This window comes from Ambystoma mexicanum, chromosome 3p (genome assembly GCF_040938575.1).
Source record: "Ambystoma mexicanum isolate Mex_15411 chromosome 3p, UKY_AmexF1_1, whole genome shotgun sequence".
NCBI classification, from domain to species: domain Eukaryota; kingdom Metazoa; phylum Chordata; class Amphibia; order Caudata; family Ambystomatidae; genus Ambystoma; species Ambystoma mexicanum.
Genome location: NC_090925.1, coordinates 347,778,965 through 347,794,638, shown reverse-complemented (window position 1 = coordinate 347,794,638; position 15,674 = coordinate 347,778,965). Strand labels below are relative to the sequence as shown.

Genomic DNA, 15,674 nt, shown 5'->3' with positions numbered 1-15,674 from the left:
ACACCGGTGCACAGACATGCAGCATAGCCAATGTTAGGAGTGTTGGCGATCTACACATTGATGGGGGCTTGCGAACCCCACTACGCAAAAGCTAAGACTTGGGCACTGTGCACATGTCGATGCCATACGTTTCTCTTTATGGCAGCTGGCTGTTGCATGGGTGCGCAAGTTCCCACCATTGTGAAACAGTGCACCTGCAGATTTCCTGAGGCCACGGAGCTTTGGTGTGGCCGGGGACAAGGCCCCCTTGACTCGTGGAGGAAGGGCCTTGCGTGATGTGTTGGGGGTAGGGAGGAATAAGATAGACACCTCAGTCTAGTGGTGCACTCCCGACTGTCCCGTTTTGGTGGGCCACAGGTCTTTTGATTATCTTCTCTGCGTTCTGATGTAGAAATGCCAGAAGACCCTAGGGACCTTTCCTCTAGATACCACATCCCTCCCCACTGGGTCCACTCGTATGGGAGGGCTAGTTTGGTTTGTGGTGCCTGGTTCCTAACTAACACCCTGTCTCCAGGGTTCCGGTTACTGTTGACGGCCCGTTGGGCACAACTTTCTCTGTTGTTCCGTGCTTGTCTTTGATTCTCAATGTGTTCTCTGTATGGCTCTGGGGTGCACCAGCTGTGGTGGACAGGCAGTCCGTCTTGTATTGGGAGCGTGAGCATGAGAGCGGCTGGGCAGATGTGCGTTGATGAGTGGGACATCTGCCGGTACACTCGTAGGAACCGGTATACCTCTGGAAGCCATGATGTCTGTTGCTCCTTTGCAATGCAAATTACATTGTTGAGCGATGCCATGAAGCGTTCTGCATCTCCATTCGCTTGGGGGCAGTACAGGGTGATGCGGTGATGTTGGATGTTCAGGTTTTCTTGGAATTTGCAGAGCTATCGCCCTTTTAATGGTGGCCCATTGACACTTTTTGACTTTTGGGGTATTCTGTGTATTGCAAACATCTTTTCCAGGGCAGTGATGATGGAGGTCGCATTATTGGATCGGAATTGCTCCACTTCTGCGTACCTTCTGAACTTGTTGATGGCGATGAGTAGGTATGCTTCATTGGCTACTGAGCAGATGTCTAGGCTTATCGTGTCCCACCTCTGTTGACTGCAAGAAGGATTAACAATGGGCTCTGGAGGACTTTGTCTCTTTGTGGCTTGACAGACAACACATGCGCTTACCAGGGCTATGACTTTTGTTTGGGTGCCAGGCAGCCACACTCTTGACTTGAGGAAGGCTTGAGTCTTGGTGATGCCCTGATGTCCTTAATGAGCTAGACACAGTGCTTGCTCTTCTAAAGCTAAGGGTAGAGCAATCTGATGTCCTTTCAGTATGATCCCCTTCGGTGAGATTGAGGGTTCATGTCGTACCCCTAGTAGATGTTGCAACAGTTTTTGAGCTGCTGGGGTGTGATATTTTGCAGCTGCCAACAGGTTCCTCCAGTCCCCAGAAAAGATGGATACCTTGACTCGCTAGAGGCGCAAGTCTCGATCTGTTGCACTGATTATTTCTTCCAACTTTATCCGTTTCGACCTGGTGTACGTGATTACATGATAAACGTGTTTGTCTGTTTCGTGCATGCTGTCTTGTTCTTCTGGGGTGGCTGGACGGGGGTGTCTGGACAGGTAGACTGCTGGGTTGTCGCTTCCTGAGCTACTTCGATGTCAAATGGTTGGAGTTGAAGCATCCTGCGCTCAAGCTTGGCTGACGAGTGTGGGGCTGATCCCTTTAAGATGGGTACGAGGGGTGTGTGGTCTGTAAATGTTGTTACATGGTGTCCCAGTAGGTATACCTGGAAATGCTGGCAACCCCACAGGATGGCAAGAGCTTCCTGCTCAATGTGAGCATAGTTCTGTTCTGTGCTGGTCAGCACATGACTGGCGAACGCTATGGGGTGTGTGTTCCCCTCTTGGTCAATTTGAGTGAGCACAGCTCTGAGTCCGACTGGGCTGGCATCTACTAGTAACTCTGTTTTGTGTGCCGTGTCGAAGAATGCCATTGTGCGGTTGGTTAGCAGGGACGCTTTTATGCACCGAAATGGGTCTTCTTGTTTGGGCCCCCATGTGCAGAGAACCTCTTTCTTCGTTAGGTGTCTGAGTGGAGCTGCAATGGTTTGGTATAAAGCGGCTGCAGAACAAGGCCATCCCCATGAAGCTTCGAATCTCTGTTACTGTTGTTGGGGGATGGGCAATTTGCACATCACTGACCTTTGCTGGATCTGGCGACACTCCTTTGGCATTGAAAACGTAGCCGAAAAAGGACAGTTCAGCCTTGCTAAATTCACATTTTTCAGCATGTAACGTGAGGCCAGATACTTCTAGGCGTTTCAGGACTGCTGTTAGGCATTAGTTGTGTTCATCTGGGGACGTGCCATACACCAAGCTGTCGTCGCTTACGTTTGTGGTGCCCGGCAGGTCTTGCAGAACTTTGCACATTTTGTTTTGGAAAACCTCTGCTGCCAACGAGATACTGAAGTTAAGCCGACTGTACCACCTGAGTCCCAGGTGTGACGAAATGTTTGTTATGTACCTGGACTCCTTTGCCAGTCGTATTTGGTGATAGCCAGATCAGAGGTCTAATTTGCTAAACTCTTTTGCACTGGTCAGGTCCACAATTGGCTAATTGATCATCGGGTTGATGTGACGCTCATGCCCAATTGCTTGGTTTCGCAGCCTCATGTCAATGCATATTCTGACAGTGTTTGGCTGCTATGGTTTTCTGTGACCCACAGTGTTGGTCCAGACATCTTTTCTATGATGCAGAGGTTTTCCAGCTTGTTAAGTTCTTCCTTGACGGCTGCCCTTAGGTGGAAAGGGACCCTCCGATGCCAGACAGCTTTGGGTTCAATGGTCTGGTCGATGTGGAGTGTCACTGTCTAGTTATTTAAGCAGCCAATGCCTTTAAATAGATTTGGGTGTTTAGCAATGATCTTGTCGACTTCCAGCTGCTGGAGTTGGAGGGTGAAGTGGATGATGTTCAGCTTTTCTGCCATTCTGCAGCTCAGTAGCGTCTCTACGCTGGCGTCTACTACATAGATCCTGGCCCTGCAGGCTTCCCCATTGTATACGATGCTGGCCTTGAATGACCCTTTCACAGGAAGGGGTGTTTCACTCCCGTATGCATATAGGCAAACAGTTTTGCACTGGATTGTTGGTTTGGTGTCCATCGTTTCTAGTTTGTGGAGCGGTGTCACGTTCACTGTTGCACCGGTGTCGATTAATAACTTGGTTGGCGCGATGTTCATGAGTACTGTGCAGGTTGGCTGGAACTTGCGTGACTTCTTTCTTGACTTGTCATGTTACTCCAGTGTGGAAATGAGATGCACCCTTTCACTTCGATGTTTGTGGCGCAAGGCGTGTTCTCGGGATAACTCGTCCTCTGAGTCTACAATCGCTTCGCTATCACTGCTGCTTGCCCGCGCTCCTCGCTCTACTGTCCTTGCCTCGCCTCACCTTTTCGGCTGGTTTGTTGCCCTCCCTTTGGCCTGGGGTGTTCATGTGAGTGGGACGCTGAGGTCTCCTGCTGCTGGCTGGAACTGAGGCAGAACGAGGCAAAGAGGTTTAGCTTCCCACATTTTCGACACACGGCCCCAATGGCTGGGTAGGGTTCATCGCGTGTGCCACGTGCCTCCACACCATTTTCACGAGTGCTACGGCCTTGGTGGTTGGGGAGGTAGTACAGGGTTCTGAGTGGGTGGTCGTCCTTTGGTCTCTACCACAGCAATATCGGTGGAGTTTTGTTCTGCATCGATCAGTAGGCGACAGATGGCTGCTTCCATTGCGGCTGCTTGCAGTCTGTTCTCTCCCTCTGGCGCACCATCTCGAGAATGCAGTCTAGGGAGATGTTACATTCAGATAGAATGTCTCTTCGGAGCTTCTCGGGTGATATTCTGTGGATGACTCGCTGTCTCACAGAGAATTCCTCATTGGGGAACTCACATCCTATGGCCAGTTCACAGATTCTCGAGTGTAAATCGTCATCCGGCGGCCGCTGTCTTGTTAGTCTGAGTTGAAACAGTTCATAGTCGGGGTTGAGCTGGGGGCAGGACTTCCCATTGAGTGCGGTCCTCTTAGTAGGGTTTGCTTCTCAACATCTCCTGTGACTTTGTTGGACTTGAGGCAGAGCTCGAATAGCTGCAACAAGAGCTCCCACCGGATGGATGCTCTTTCAGCGTACGGGCCAAAGGGTTTCATGAACGTGCTGGGCGCTGAGTCGTGCCAGGGGCTCCTGTCTGGCGGTGGGCTTGCTGTGCTGGGACACTCTTCCGGGGACCTATTGAGGCTGTCAGTGGGGTTTGTTGTTCATCTGCCATTTTTTGTTGCACTGGGTGGCTGGCTGCCTCTTCCTATGTGCTTCTCCTGTCACTCATAGTTTAGTGCGCTCGCGTGTGCTTTTGAGGCCTGCTCACTCCCTCTCCTCCTTCTTGCGGCATGTGCATTGCAGCTGGCTGAGAGAGAGGATTAGCGCTAACAGAAGCATATGGTGTTCCTGGCCCAGTGCATTGGGTGCTTATCTTCACCTAGCGCGCATTGCTGGTGTGCCCCGGTGGCTTGTGTTGCTCGCTGTCGTACTTGGCAGTGTTCCTGCACTTTGCGCCACTATTTTGTGTGTTTCGGCCACCAGGGGGTGCTACTGCTGGGAGGTCGCTCCTCTCACCTTCTGTGGTGGTGCAGCAGGGTGAGGTTGCGCTGCTTCCTATGTTGTGCTGCCTTGCTGCCTTTCTCCCCTCTTGCCTGTCTGCTGCTGCAGGGCTGTGTCCCTGTGGCTGCCGGCGGAAGGCCCTCTGTACCGCGGTTCTCGCAGGAGCTGGGATCATCCGCCTGCTGTCTGTAGCAGGGAGAGAGATAGTGGGGCAAAGCTAACGGGGTCTGAGATCTCCTTGTCACCAATGTGGTGTTGCTGGGGACCTGACCTCCTTGACTCTGGGAGGAAGGGCCTGGCATGTTGTGTTTGGGCTAGGGAGGAATTAAGACACAGACACATCAGTGCAGTGGTGCTCTCAAGACTGTACCGTTTTGGCGGGCCATCAATCTTTTTATTATCTTCTCTGCATTCTGACATAGAAACATCAGAACGCCCTAGAGACCTTTCCTCTAGATACCACAGGAGCCAGGAAGGATAAAAGGGGCATGTGAAAGAATGGTGATGCATTGCTGTAAAACAAAAAGTTGCAGGAGAGGTTGTTGTTGGTCAAATACCTTACCCATGAGCAGGATGCAAGCATGGCCTGAATAGCAGCAGAGCTGGAGAGTACACCCATGGTATCTGTAAATCAGATAGTAGTGATGTTAGTGTTGTGGTGAGAGAGAAAGGTAGCCTGGGGATCCTCAAGGGGGCAGGGATTACAGAGGCCTGGTTGACAAAAAGGTGTGCATGTTTGAGGTGCAGTGGTTGGGACCACCGATGCTATGTCAGCAACAACATATGCTAGAAGTGCAGCACAAAGGGTCATTTGGCACGCGTCTATAGGGGCGGCTCCCATGATGTGAGATGTGTGGAGGAAGAAGTTCAACTGGTGATGGACAGAATGAGTGACCAGTTATTGCCAATGTGGATGAGGAGGACAGAGGCCCCATGATGTGAAGTGAGTGGATGACAGAGTATGAAAGCCAATTATGGCTCCAACTAAAGAATTGTCGGTATAAGACACCTGGTTGTGTTTAGGGAGGAATCTGGAATGATTGGATTGTCCAACATTAACCATGTAGCTTATCAGGCACCATGATCGACATTGTGGGGTTCATAGGAATTGAGTTCAAGGAGAGGAAGATCCGTAGACAATTGTGTGTATTGCACAGGGGCACCACAGTTATCAAGCTGCATTGCAATGCACTAGAACAGGTGATGATAGTGTAGAATGAGATTTGGTTTAGGTACTCAGAGGTTTTCCATAACACAGTGCTGAAACTGAAAGGTTTCAAGGAGGTCTTGGGAGGATAGCTCAGCGGCAACGTGCTCTCCTTGGAAGCAAGACAATACAGAACAAAATGGGTTTGATCCCCGGGTCCACGCTTAGAAACCTCTGGGGATTAAGCGCGTTATAAAAAAGCAATGATATCATATCAAGAACAAAACAGTTCTGGTAAGAGGAGCAGTGTCTGTCACGCACTGGATGCGCACAGTACCTCTTTTGTTTCAATGGCCATTGAAAAGGTAAGTAGACAAGTTTTGTGCCAATAATATGATTGAAAGAATAGAGTCTTCTGAGTGGATGGCATACATAATGATAGCGCGGAAGGGCAATAGCTCCATTAGACTTTGCGAGGATATCAAGCCTTGAAACAAAAGGATTTGGGAAGATAGGCCTTTCCACAAAAGGTTCCCAAGAGGTTCACCTTGTTGGGGGGGGGGTGCAAGCCTATATTTATGTTTCTCATGCTTATATTTGTAAAGTGCATACCACCAGGTTCAATTGTATCTGGAGATGAGGCCCCTCTCCTTCATTACACCTCTGGGGAAATGCAAATGCAGGCTCAAGCACATGCGGTTAAGCTTGGCCTTCACTTCAGCTGTGTTTCAGCAGGTTATGGAGGAGTTGTTCAAGGGCTTGAATAATGATAAGTGTTTTAAGGAAGACATCCTGATCTTCACAAAAGGTTGATGAGCATGATGTGATTGTCATGCGTGTATTGAACACACACAATGGAGCAGGGTTGACATCAAACAAGAACAATGCCAGTTTAGGGACCTTAGTTGATGTACTAGGCGCATGTTGTGAGTGCAGCTTATATACACCCTAAAATAAGCCTGGTGGAGGAGATTAGAGATGCCCAATTATGAAAAAACAAGGACAACGTATGTGCTTTCAGGCTTGCCAGAGTTGTACTAGAAGTTTGTCAGGATTTCTCCATGGAAAGTGCATAAATGAGGGAATTGTCGAAGAAGCGCAAGAGGTTCATATGGTTAGATGAGTGCAGGAAGGCTTTTGAAACATCAAAAGAGATGTTACCAGTGCAATCACCCTGGGCATGTTTAACATGCACAGCCAGTTTTGGTGTTCATTTCACCCATTGGCAGGAGGGCTGAGAAGATGTAATTGTGTTTGTATCTCACACTCATTTTTACGCAGTCAGGAATTTCTCCACATTTGTAAAAGAAGCCCTGGCCTTCAAGTGGCCTGTCGACCAATTCAAATTAATTTTTGTGGTGCATCCCCATCAAGGTTAAAACTGACCAGAAGCCCCATGCCCTCTTGGTCCAGAGTGGCCAACGTAGAAATAACAGGGGGCTCTGGTGTTGCAGGAGTACAATTTCAGGATTGTGCTTATGGCAGGGCTGCAAAACATTACTGATTGTTTGGCCAGGTTGCCACTAAAGGCTCCTGAAGGGGATGTGGAAGACATCTCTTGGGCCATAGCAGTGCACAGGACCATAGGTGCTCTCATGACTCGGCCTCTGTAGCAGCAGGAGGGACTTCCAGGTATGGAGCAGCGCCCTATCAAAAAAATATGCTCGCCCTATCAATATTGTCATGGCTTAGTGTCTATCTTGGCAGCTCATGACAAAACAAGCATGTCCGATAATGGTACTGGTGGCCCGGTATGGCCCAGCAACTGGAGGAGAATACCTACTTCTGCATGAGTGCTCAGACTGACAAACCTCACACAAGAGCTGAGGCATCTCTGCGACCGGTGAGCATGCCTGCCATTCCGTGATTTACGCTGGACCTGGATATCATTGAGCCAGTGTCATGCCCACATATGGCCAACCAGATTACATGCTCATTTTTGTTAGGATGGACAGCCACTCGAAGGGGTCTGAAAAATCATGGGCCATGGATGACATCGGCACCTGTGTAGTAAATTTACTGGAAAGGGTATTCAGGGATGTGGGTTCCCTGTGATCCCGCTAACGCACATTGGCATATAGTTCAAGTCAAATTTGGTCAAGTAGTCCATCAGGGTGTGCGTCATGAGACTAGTGCTCTATACTGTCAGGCAAAATGGCCTCATTGAAATGTTCAATAAGGTAGTCAAGGGTACGCTCCAACTGGCTTGGGCCGCTGGGGTGGGTGCATTTCCTTTTCAGGGTCTGGGCCTACTGCACGATGCCTCATACAACAGGGATCACTCATTTTGCAGCTGGGAAGGGACAGACCCCGTGTGTGAGCTGGTTCCAGAGTTGTTGGACATGCTAGGTCTGGTGTGTTCTCATAGGTGGGGGCAGTTGTGACATGTGGAAGAGGGCCATACCAGATACAAGAGGTGGTAGAATGAGAGGAAGACACATGAGAAAGACACCATTTGTGGCTGGTGAGTGGGTGAGAGTGAGGAACCCTAGATCTGGTGTGTAGGGGAGGGCTAAACCCTCCCCACAACCCCTCTTATGGTAGACAGAAAATATGGTAATTAGGGCCAATTCTTCACTCTCCTGTCCAACATTGTAGAAATCAGGACTCTTGTCTGTTTAGGTAAGTTAAGTTGCCCTTATTCAAGCTAAAAGTACATTGGAAATAGGGGTCACTGCGCACATTTGTTTTGGGTGGCATGGGATATGGAAGGTGTGCTTACAGTTTGTAAAAACAAACATAACATAAGACGTTAGGCCATACTGGGCCTCATTACGAGTCCGGCGGTACCCGTGCCGGAAATTCCGGCAGGTTACTGTCGGACTCGTATTACCATTGAGCCACCGTGATTCCCGGAATCACTGGGGCATTACAACCCCGGTGACCCGGTAATTCCGGAGGCGGAATTCGGTAAATCCCCATTCCCATGGAGTCCCATAGGACTCCATGGGAATGGGAAAGTGGAAACACCAGCACCATCTTGTAATGGTGCCCGTGTTTCCACGTCTGCCTGCAGGCGGGTGGTGTTAAACACGCCAGGTCAGACCTGGCGGGAATGACACCCCCCGCCTGCAGAACTCGAGATCAGCCGATCCGGAAACAACGGTGGTGGCGGGTTTACCGCCACCGTTATTTCCGGACTGACTGACTCGTAATGAGGCCCACTGTGTTTAAATATGAAGAAGGTTATTCACATTCAGTAGACATTCATCATTTTAAAAAGGACTCCACAGTTACCTCACAAATAGAGGCTTTTAATCCAATGGGAGGTTAAAACTATTTAGCAACCACAGGGAAAGTGCTATGTGCAGAAATTCAAGGTTGACTGAGATTAGCTGGAAAAAAGGTGCAGGCAATTCAGTATTTTAATAGCAAGAATGTGTTTTTCAGTGGTATTGTTCATGAAACAGAATTGGCTTACATTCAGAAAAGATAAGATAGAGAGGAAGATAGTCTATCTTCTGAACATTGTGTGCTAAGAAGTCTGGAACAAAAGGTGTTGACTCAGAAACGTGTTTGTTTAGCGTGAGAATTGCAACACATTGCATGGTCAAGTGAAATTTGGGAAAATATCTAGATTTGCTAATTTGCATAAGAAGTTGTGTGTTTCAGACTTGCCATTTTCTATTTTTTTAAATTGCAAGTCATCCTTAACAGCAATTTTTTTTTTCCAATGGAGAGTCAATGATAGTTTGACCCCTTAGTAGAAGGACCAATGAAAATGTATTAAAAATTAATGCTAATGAGGTGTTATTTATATAGCGCCTTAAGCCAAAGCACTTTACAGAGCACATATTTACATACAATATCACCCTACCGAAATTGGTTCTCATTTATCGCCCTCGGAAGGATGAAAGGCTGAGTTGGCCTTGCCGGGATTCAAACCTGCGACATGCAGATCACGCTCAGATCGCAGCAGCGAGTGCTCAACCGGCTGAGCTATCTTACCAGCTAAAAAGTAAGGTCCAGATTTGCAAATTAATATTGTGCAATCCTTTATTTGCTATAATAAATGTCTTTAAAATAAGCAGGATGGAGTTCAAACATTTTTGACTGACCAACTGTGGCTGCTGTGATGGCTTCCAGTTGACTGAAGGTAAACCTTGCTGTGTGTACAGATCCAGTGTCTGGTGAGGCTTTTTTAAAAGTATGAACAAGCCCGGGCCTCTGGTACAGGAGGGAAGGACTAGAAACCTTTATTTGCAAGGAAAAGGATGTGGAGGGCCGTGGGCTCGGTTGGAGGATGGCCCACAGTGGAGCCAAGGCCAGTTAGTCAGGTGCCATAATGGAGAGTGTGAAGTGATGTTCCCCATCCTCTCATACCTGACCCCATGCTCAGGCAGCAGCTTTCCACAGACACGTCGTCCTCAAACCCTTGCCTGTTCTGAAGGTATTTCGGCACTGGTACAGCAGCCACTTGACGACACCGGTGAGGGCTCTGACCGACCTGCTCAGAGTTCCAAGGTTTGTATTGGGGACGCTCAAGCGTCTAAATGCCACTATCCATTGAGGCTGCACTGGGTTTGGCCAAATAACTTTACAGGGGGGTCCCGAACTTAGTTCAGGACAGTTTAAGCCCTGACAGCTCATTTTATAACACAAAAATAGGGCTTCAACCTACAAAATTGGTTGTGCAACTGACCACATTCACTCATATATTATGAAGAGAATAAAGTAGGTCTCCTCGCTGATTCTGTAGTGGCAAGTGTGTACTAAATTCAATAAGAAAAGGGGACAGGGAGCGGTTCTACGCTTATCCTGCCTGACACAAACTATCCCTAGTCAGTGCTGGTGTGCCGCTTATCTAAAAGTGGATAGAAAAGGAAGACTAGTCAGGCTATTTGCACATTGCTGTTCTGATGGTCTGTATAGGCGGGCACCTACTAGTTGTTTATAGTCGGCGCTATCTCGTTCATTTCTTCTGTTTCAACTTCGGGTATTCCCATCAGCGTTAAAAATCGATGTGGAGTAGTCCCGGGACACTATGCATTGAATTTGGCCCACTTCCACGACTTTAATATGATTTGCTCTTGCTAAAGGGGGAAGGTGTGTGGGAGGTCAGCATCCAGGTAGCAGCTGCGTGGAATATGTGCATTAGAATATAGGTTCTGAGAGACTGCAGGGGGGTGAGAGAAGCTGCTCCTGGTTAGCCCTTTTCATGTTCAGTAAACCCAGGGCTCAAGTCGAGGGTACACGCGGGCGGACGGCATCCCCCCAGGTATTGTAGAGGCGTGTGTAAAACGAGAAACATTGACTGTCTTTTTTACACTGCCCTCGGGACTCGAAACGCAGTCGCCAGGTTTCGCAGGCCAGGTACTTCACCAAATAACCTGATGAAATACAACTCACAACTAAAGATGATGAGTCAGATTTCAGGACTGCCTGTTCCAGGGAAAACATTGCTATTGGTTCTTGGAGTTTAAAACCTGCACACCTTTTAATGTTCTCAAAACACTATTAGAAGAAAACATCCTTGTAGTGAGGAGGCGGACACGAGTGAAAGTAAGATTATGCTACTTTATTGTAACAGAGCCGGCCGGCACAACTGCTCCTTCTCCCTCTCAGTCAACCGTCGCTCTCGTCACGCGAACACCCGTCTCCAATGATAACTATGAGGGAGGGGCTCACGTGACGACGCGCGCGGCTCATCACATGTATTGAATGCTATTCTCTACATATCTTCCCCTTTTGAATGAAATTAAACATTTCACACACCAAACTTACAAAAGAACATATTACATTTTTTTCCCAATTAAGAAACTATCAAGACATAACTGCTACTGTAAACTATACTAGAAACCTAAGATAATGTATTTAATAAACACCACTGTTCAACGCTCTTTTAACCAGATGGGTTTAGACCTCGACCTGCCTGTATTCTTGACTTCGTCGTCCTTCCACTCATCTTTCTTCCCACAGTCACCTCTACTACGATTCTCTACTCTCTCTTCTCTCTCATTCATTCCCTGCACTTTCGCAATCCTTCCTTTAGACCATACTTCTCCACCTTCCAAAATTACAACAGACTTCTTTACTGCAGAAATTGTCTTAGGCCGCAAGTATTTACTCTCTAAGCATTTGTTCACCACCCTGGGGTTCTTCACATATACTCTCTCCTCTACTTTCCACTCACGTTCTTTCACTTTCTCCTGAACATTGAAACTTGCTATATTCCTTTCTTGGTTGACATTTATGAGTCTCATTATGCGTGCTCTATCTACTTGAACCACCTTGGCCACACCTAACCAACCCGGACACAATTTCTTTCCCGGTTCCCTCCCTTTGAGGGATACAAACGGCGACACTCCCGTCACCGAATGTGGTGTTGTTACATAACTCCATGTCATTACATTCAAAACCTCTCTCCATGGTTGCTTCCCTCTCATGGCCAATTGTAAACCTTCTTTCAGCCAACGGTTTACCCTCTCAACCAGACCATTCGCTCTAGGATGATACAATGCCGTTTTGATGTGTTTTATACTGTAACTACCAAGAAATTTCTTCATAGCTTCTGACACAAATTGAACACCATTGTCCGATACCAGTTCAGTTGGAACTCCTTCTCTAAGAAATATCTTTTCCATAAATGCTATCAACTCTCTTGCAGTGACTTCTCTGACCGCTTCCCACTCAACCCATTTTTAATGGTAATCCACAAGTACAAACAAAAGTCTTAGACCCCCACCTAACCCTCTTATAGGCCCCATGATATCCACTGCAACCTTTGACCAAGGTTGACTTGGAACAGAATTGGGAACTAATGGGGTCTCACGCACTACTTTGGTCTTGTCACTCGCTTGGCATAACACACAATCCTTCACCCACCCCTCAGTCATTTTGTCAATCTTAGGCCACCAATAATCCTTCCGCAATTTCCTTTTCATGGCGCCTTCACCAGGGTGACCCTCATGAGCCAGTTCCAATAGAGTACGTCTGACTGACTCTGGAGGATCAAACCACCTCCCTCTCCTCAGTTTATTCTCATACATGTTCAATTCCTCTTTTAGTTCCCACCAAACATCAAATTTCCTCTCTAAATCCTTCTTTTGAGGCCATCCCTTCACAGTGCACGCCTTGACTAACTTTAACTCCAAATCAGATTCTTCTCCCTTTGACCACATCTCTTCGCTAATCGCATACAACACTTCAGCCACAACTGATTCCTGAATGTCGCTCTCATCGACATTAACGGTATTATTCTCAATGGGCAGCCTGGAAAGGCAGTCTGGCACTACATTTTTCCTTCCCGGCAGAAAACTCATCTCAAAATGATATGCCTGTAATCCTAATCCCCACTTGCTTATCCTAGGAGAGCCTAAAGCCCACCTTCCACTCTCAAACAACTGTACTAGAGGTTTGTGGTCAGATCTGACCGTAAAACGTCTGCCCCACAAAAAGTATTTAAAGTGTGTGATGGCCCAGAACATAGCTAATGTCTCTCTTTCGATGACAGAGTATTTACTCTCTGGTGTCTTCAACGCTCTGGATGCAAATTTCTTTATTCATACTGGTTTTACGGATTCCTCTCACAGCTGCCACTTCGCCTTCTTGTTTTTCTCCTTTCATTGTCGCCATGTATTTATGTGTTTGCTCCATCCCTCTGGCAGTCTCCACCGCCACCTCCAGAGATGCATCTTTTGTCAACAATCTCTCCTGTATTTTCAAGTTACTAGTGCATCTCACTAATTGATCTCGTATCAGCGAGTCTGTTAATTGACCAAATTCACATGTGTGACTCAGAGACCTCAATGCTGCAATAAAATTCTCCACTGGTTCACTGGGATCCTGTGTTCTCTGGAAAAACTTGTCTCTCGAACGTTATGTTTTTCTTCGCTTCAAAATGAATTTCCAGTTTTCTTTCTGCCAAGGTATACTGATCCACCTCACCTTGGCCTTCTAGCGGAGGCTGAGGGAGACCATTGTATACACTGCGACCCTCCGTGCCCAAATTATGTAGAAGTATTTCTTCTTTTCTGGACGCAGCAAATTTAGCCCCTCCAATTGCCACTAAATAAGTGTCAAATAATTTCTTCCATCTGTCCCATCTTATTGGTGGGACACCAGGTTCCATCAAGAAGGGTGGAGGTGCAGCCATGCTAGCTGCTGCCATGTTGAGAAACTCTGGTGCCCCTAATTTCCTCTCAATATGAAATATTAACTTTGGAGCAGTGCAGACAATACAGAGATATTTTTCTAGTTTATTTTCCCACTGTTTTTATTTTGATTATTTTTAACTCCTTCTCTGTAAGACTGCAACTTTTTCTCTCGGTCCCAATCAGAACATAGCCTCAGTTTGTTTACATTTTCTTTTTCGTGTGGCAATAGGGCATGTTTTGTCTCAGGTAGTGGGCGTATCACAGGAAGCAAGGCTTAAGAGGCAACTTGATTATAGATAGCGCCGCCGCAATCACTCTCCTGCCTTGCGGTTCGCTCACCTCCCCGCTCCCTCAGTGCCCCTCCTCACCTGTCAGCTATCGGTGGCCGGGGAGCGGGGCAGGGTTCCTGAAATTGCTGCCACTCGTGAGCGAGCCGTTAACAGGCTCTGCAGGCACCTCGCACTGTGCTCCCTCCCAGTCAGAGGCACAGGAGGCGCCGGGGCTCACAACGTGTGGCCTTGAAGTGGATCGTGCTCCGTCGCGGGCTCTGTGTGTGCGCAAATGCATTCGTTCTGTGCACTTTAAGCCAATTGAATGACATTTGCATATTTCACTTTGATATGCTAATTTCCGGTGACACACCATTCCCATTGCGTGTTAATGAGTCCCGCACTTTTTTTTTTTAGGACTTGACCCCTGACACCCACTAGCTGCCAGTGTCATTACCAGGCTACATGGTGTAAGTGGCTACAATCCCAAAGATACTTTGAGCATGTTTGGAGAGCTGGCATGAGGTTGGATGCCTGGTTGGGCATGGGGCAGAGTGATATGCCCTGGGAGACCACCCATCCTGAAAGTGAGGGGCATGCACACAGCCAGCACTGCTGAACAGTATCATGTTGATTGGATTCTAGGTGCTTGCTTGCATCGCATGCTCCTTTTTTATTTTAATTTGAAATATTTTCTTTATTGAGGAAAAGCATGAGCACAACAACTTTTTCCAACGAGTAAACATCATTTAGATGATATAACATAGTATTTGCACATTTTCCTAATACATGTCGCAATAAGCCGGCAACCGGAAAGAGAGAAACGAAGAAACAAAAGAAAGAAAAGGAAAAGGGAGAAAAGGAGGAGAAGGAACGGGGGAAAAGGAGAGAAAGAAAGAGAAAAGGGAAAAAAGTGACCCCCCCCAAAAAAGGGAGTGTTTCAAGAATACAAGTCATTAAAGATATGCGCTTCATTTCTAGAGCCACGCTCGTCTCTCTGCCCTTCCTGTACCGTGCCCAGTCATCTCCCTATTCCACGCACCCCCTAAAGCCAGGGGCACCTTGGCGACCTCCACCACTGCTGTTTTCAACTCCCCAGACCCCTTGCCTCAGGCATCCCACTCAACTCACGGGCTTTCGGCTCACTCTCCCGCCACCAAGCCCCTTACTCATGCAAACACTTCAATGAGCTTTCATCTGCCAAATATAAAATGGCCCGTTTTTACCCACCCTGCAGACTCAAAAGGTTAGAGGTATGCCCAGAGCACCACTGGTGACCCCACTGCCCTTCCCTACCTGTCTTAGTTCATGCAACTCCACTGACCGGAGTTCCGCAAGACAACATCCCCCCTGGCCCCCCTTACCTGACCCTCAGCCGTCACGTCCGTCGCCCACGCGCCACTGCCGCCATACTTCCATGTGCCCACTTCTTACTGCACTGAACCTGGCATGTCCAAAACGGAACACTTCCCATACAGGAAAAGTGGAAAGCTGGGATGGCATCAGGGCCTTTCAACCTTTTCAAAT

General features: G+C 47.8%; 1 long non-coding RNA gene across 1 annotated transcript in view; it reads right to left on the bottom strand.

Moving 5' to 3' along the window:
- The window catches only part of LOC138580431 (uncharacterized), a 624,618-nt gene extending 610,181 nt beyond the window's left edge, over positions 1–14,437 (bottom strand). Inside the window, exon 1 of the long non-coding RNA XR_011304253.1 lies at positions 14,247–14,437. This is a non-coding gene — a long non-coding RNA (uncharacterized lncRNA). The remainder of the gene's footprint in view (positions 1–14,246) is intronic.
- Between the last annotated feature and the right edge of the window lie 1,237 nt (positions 14,438–15,674).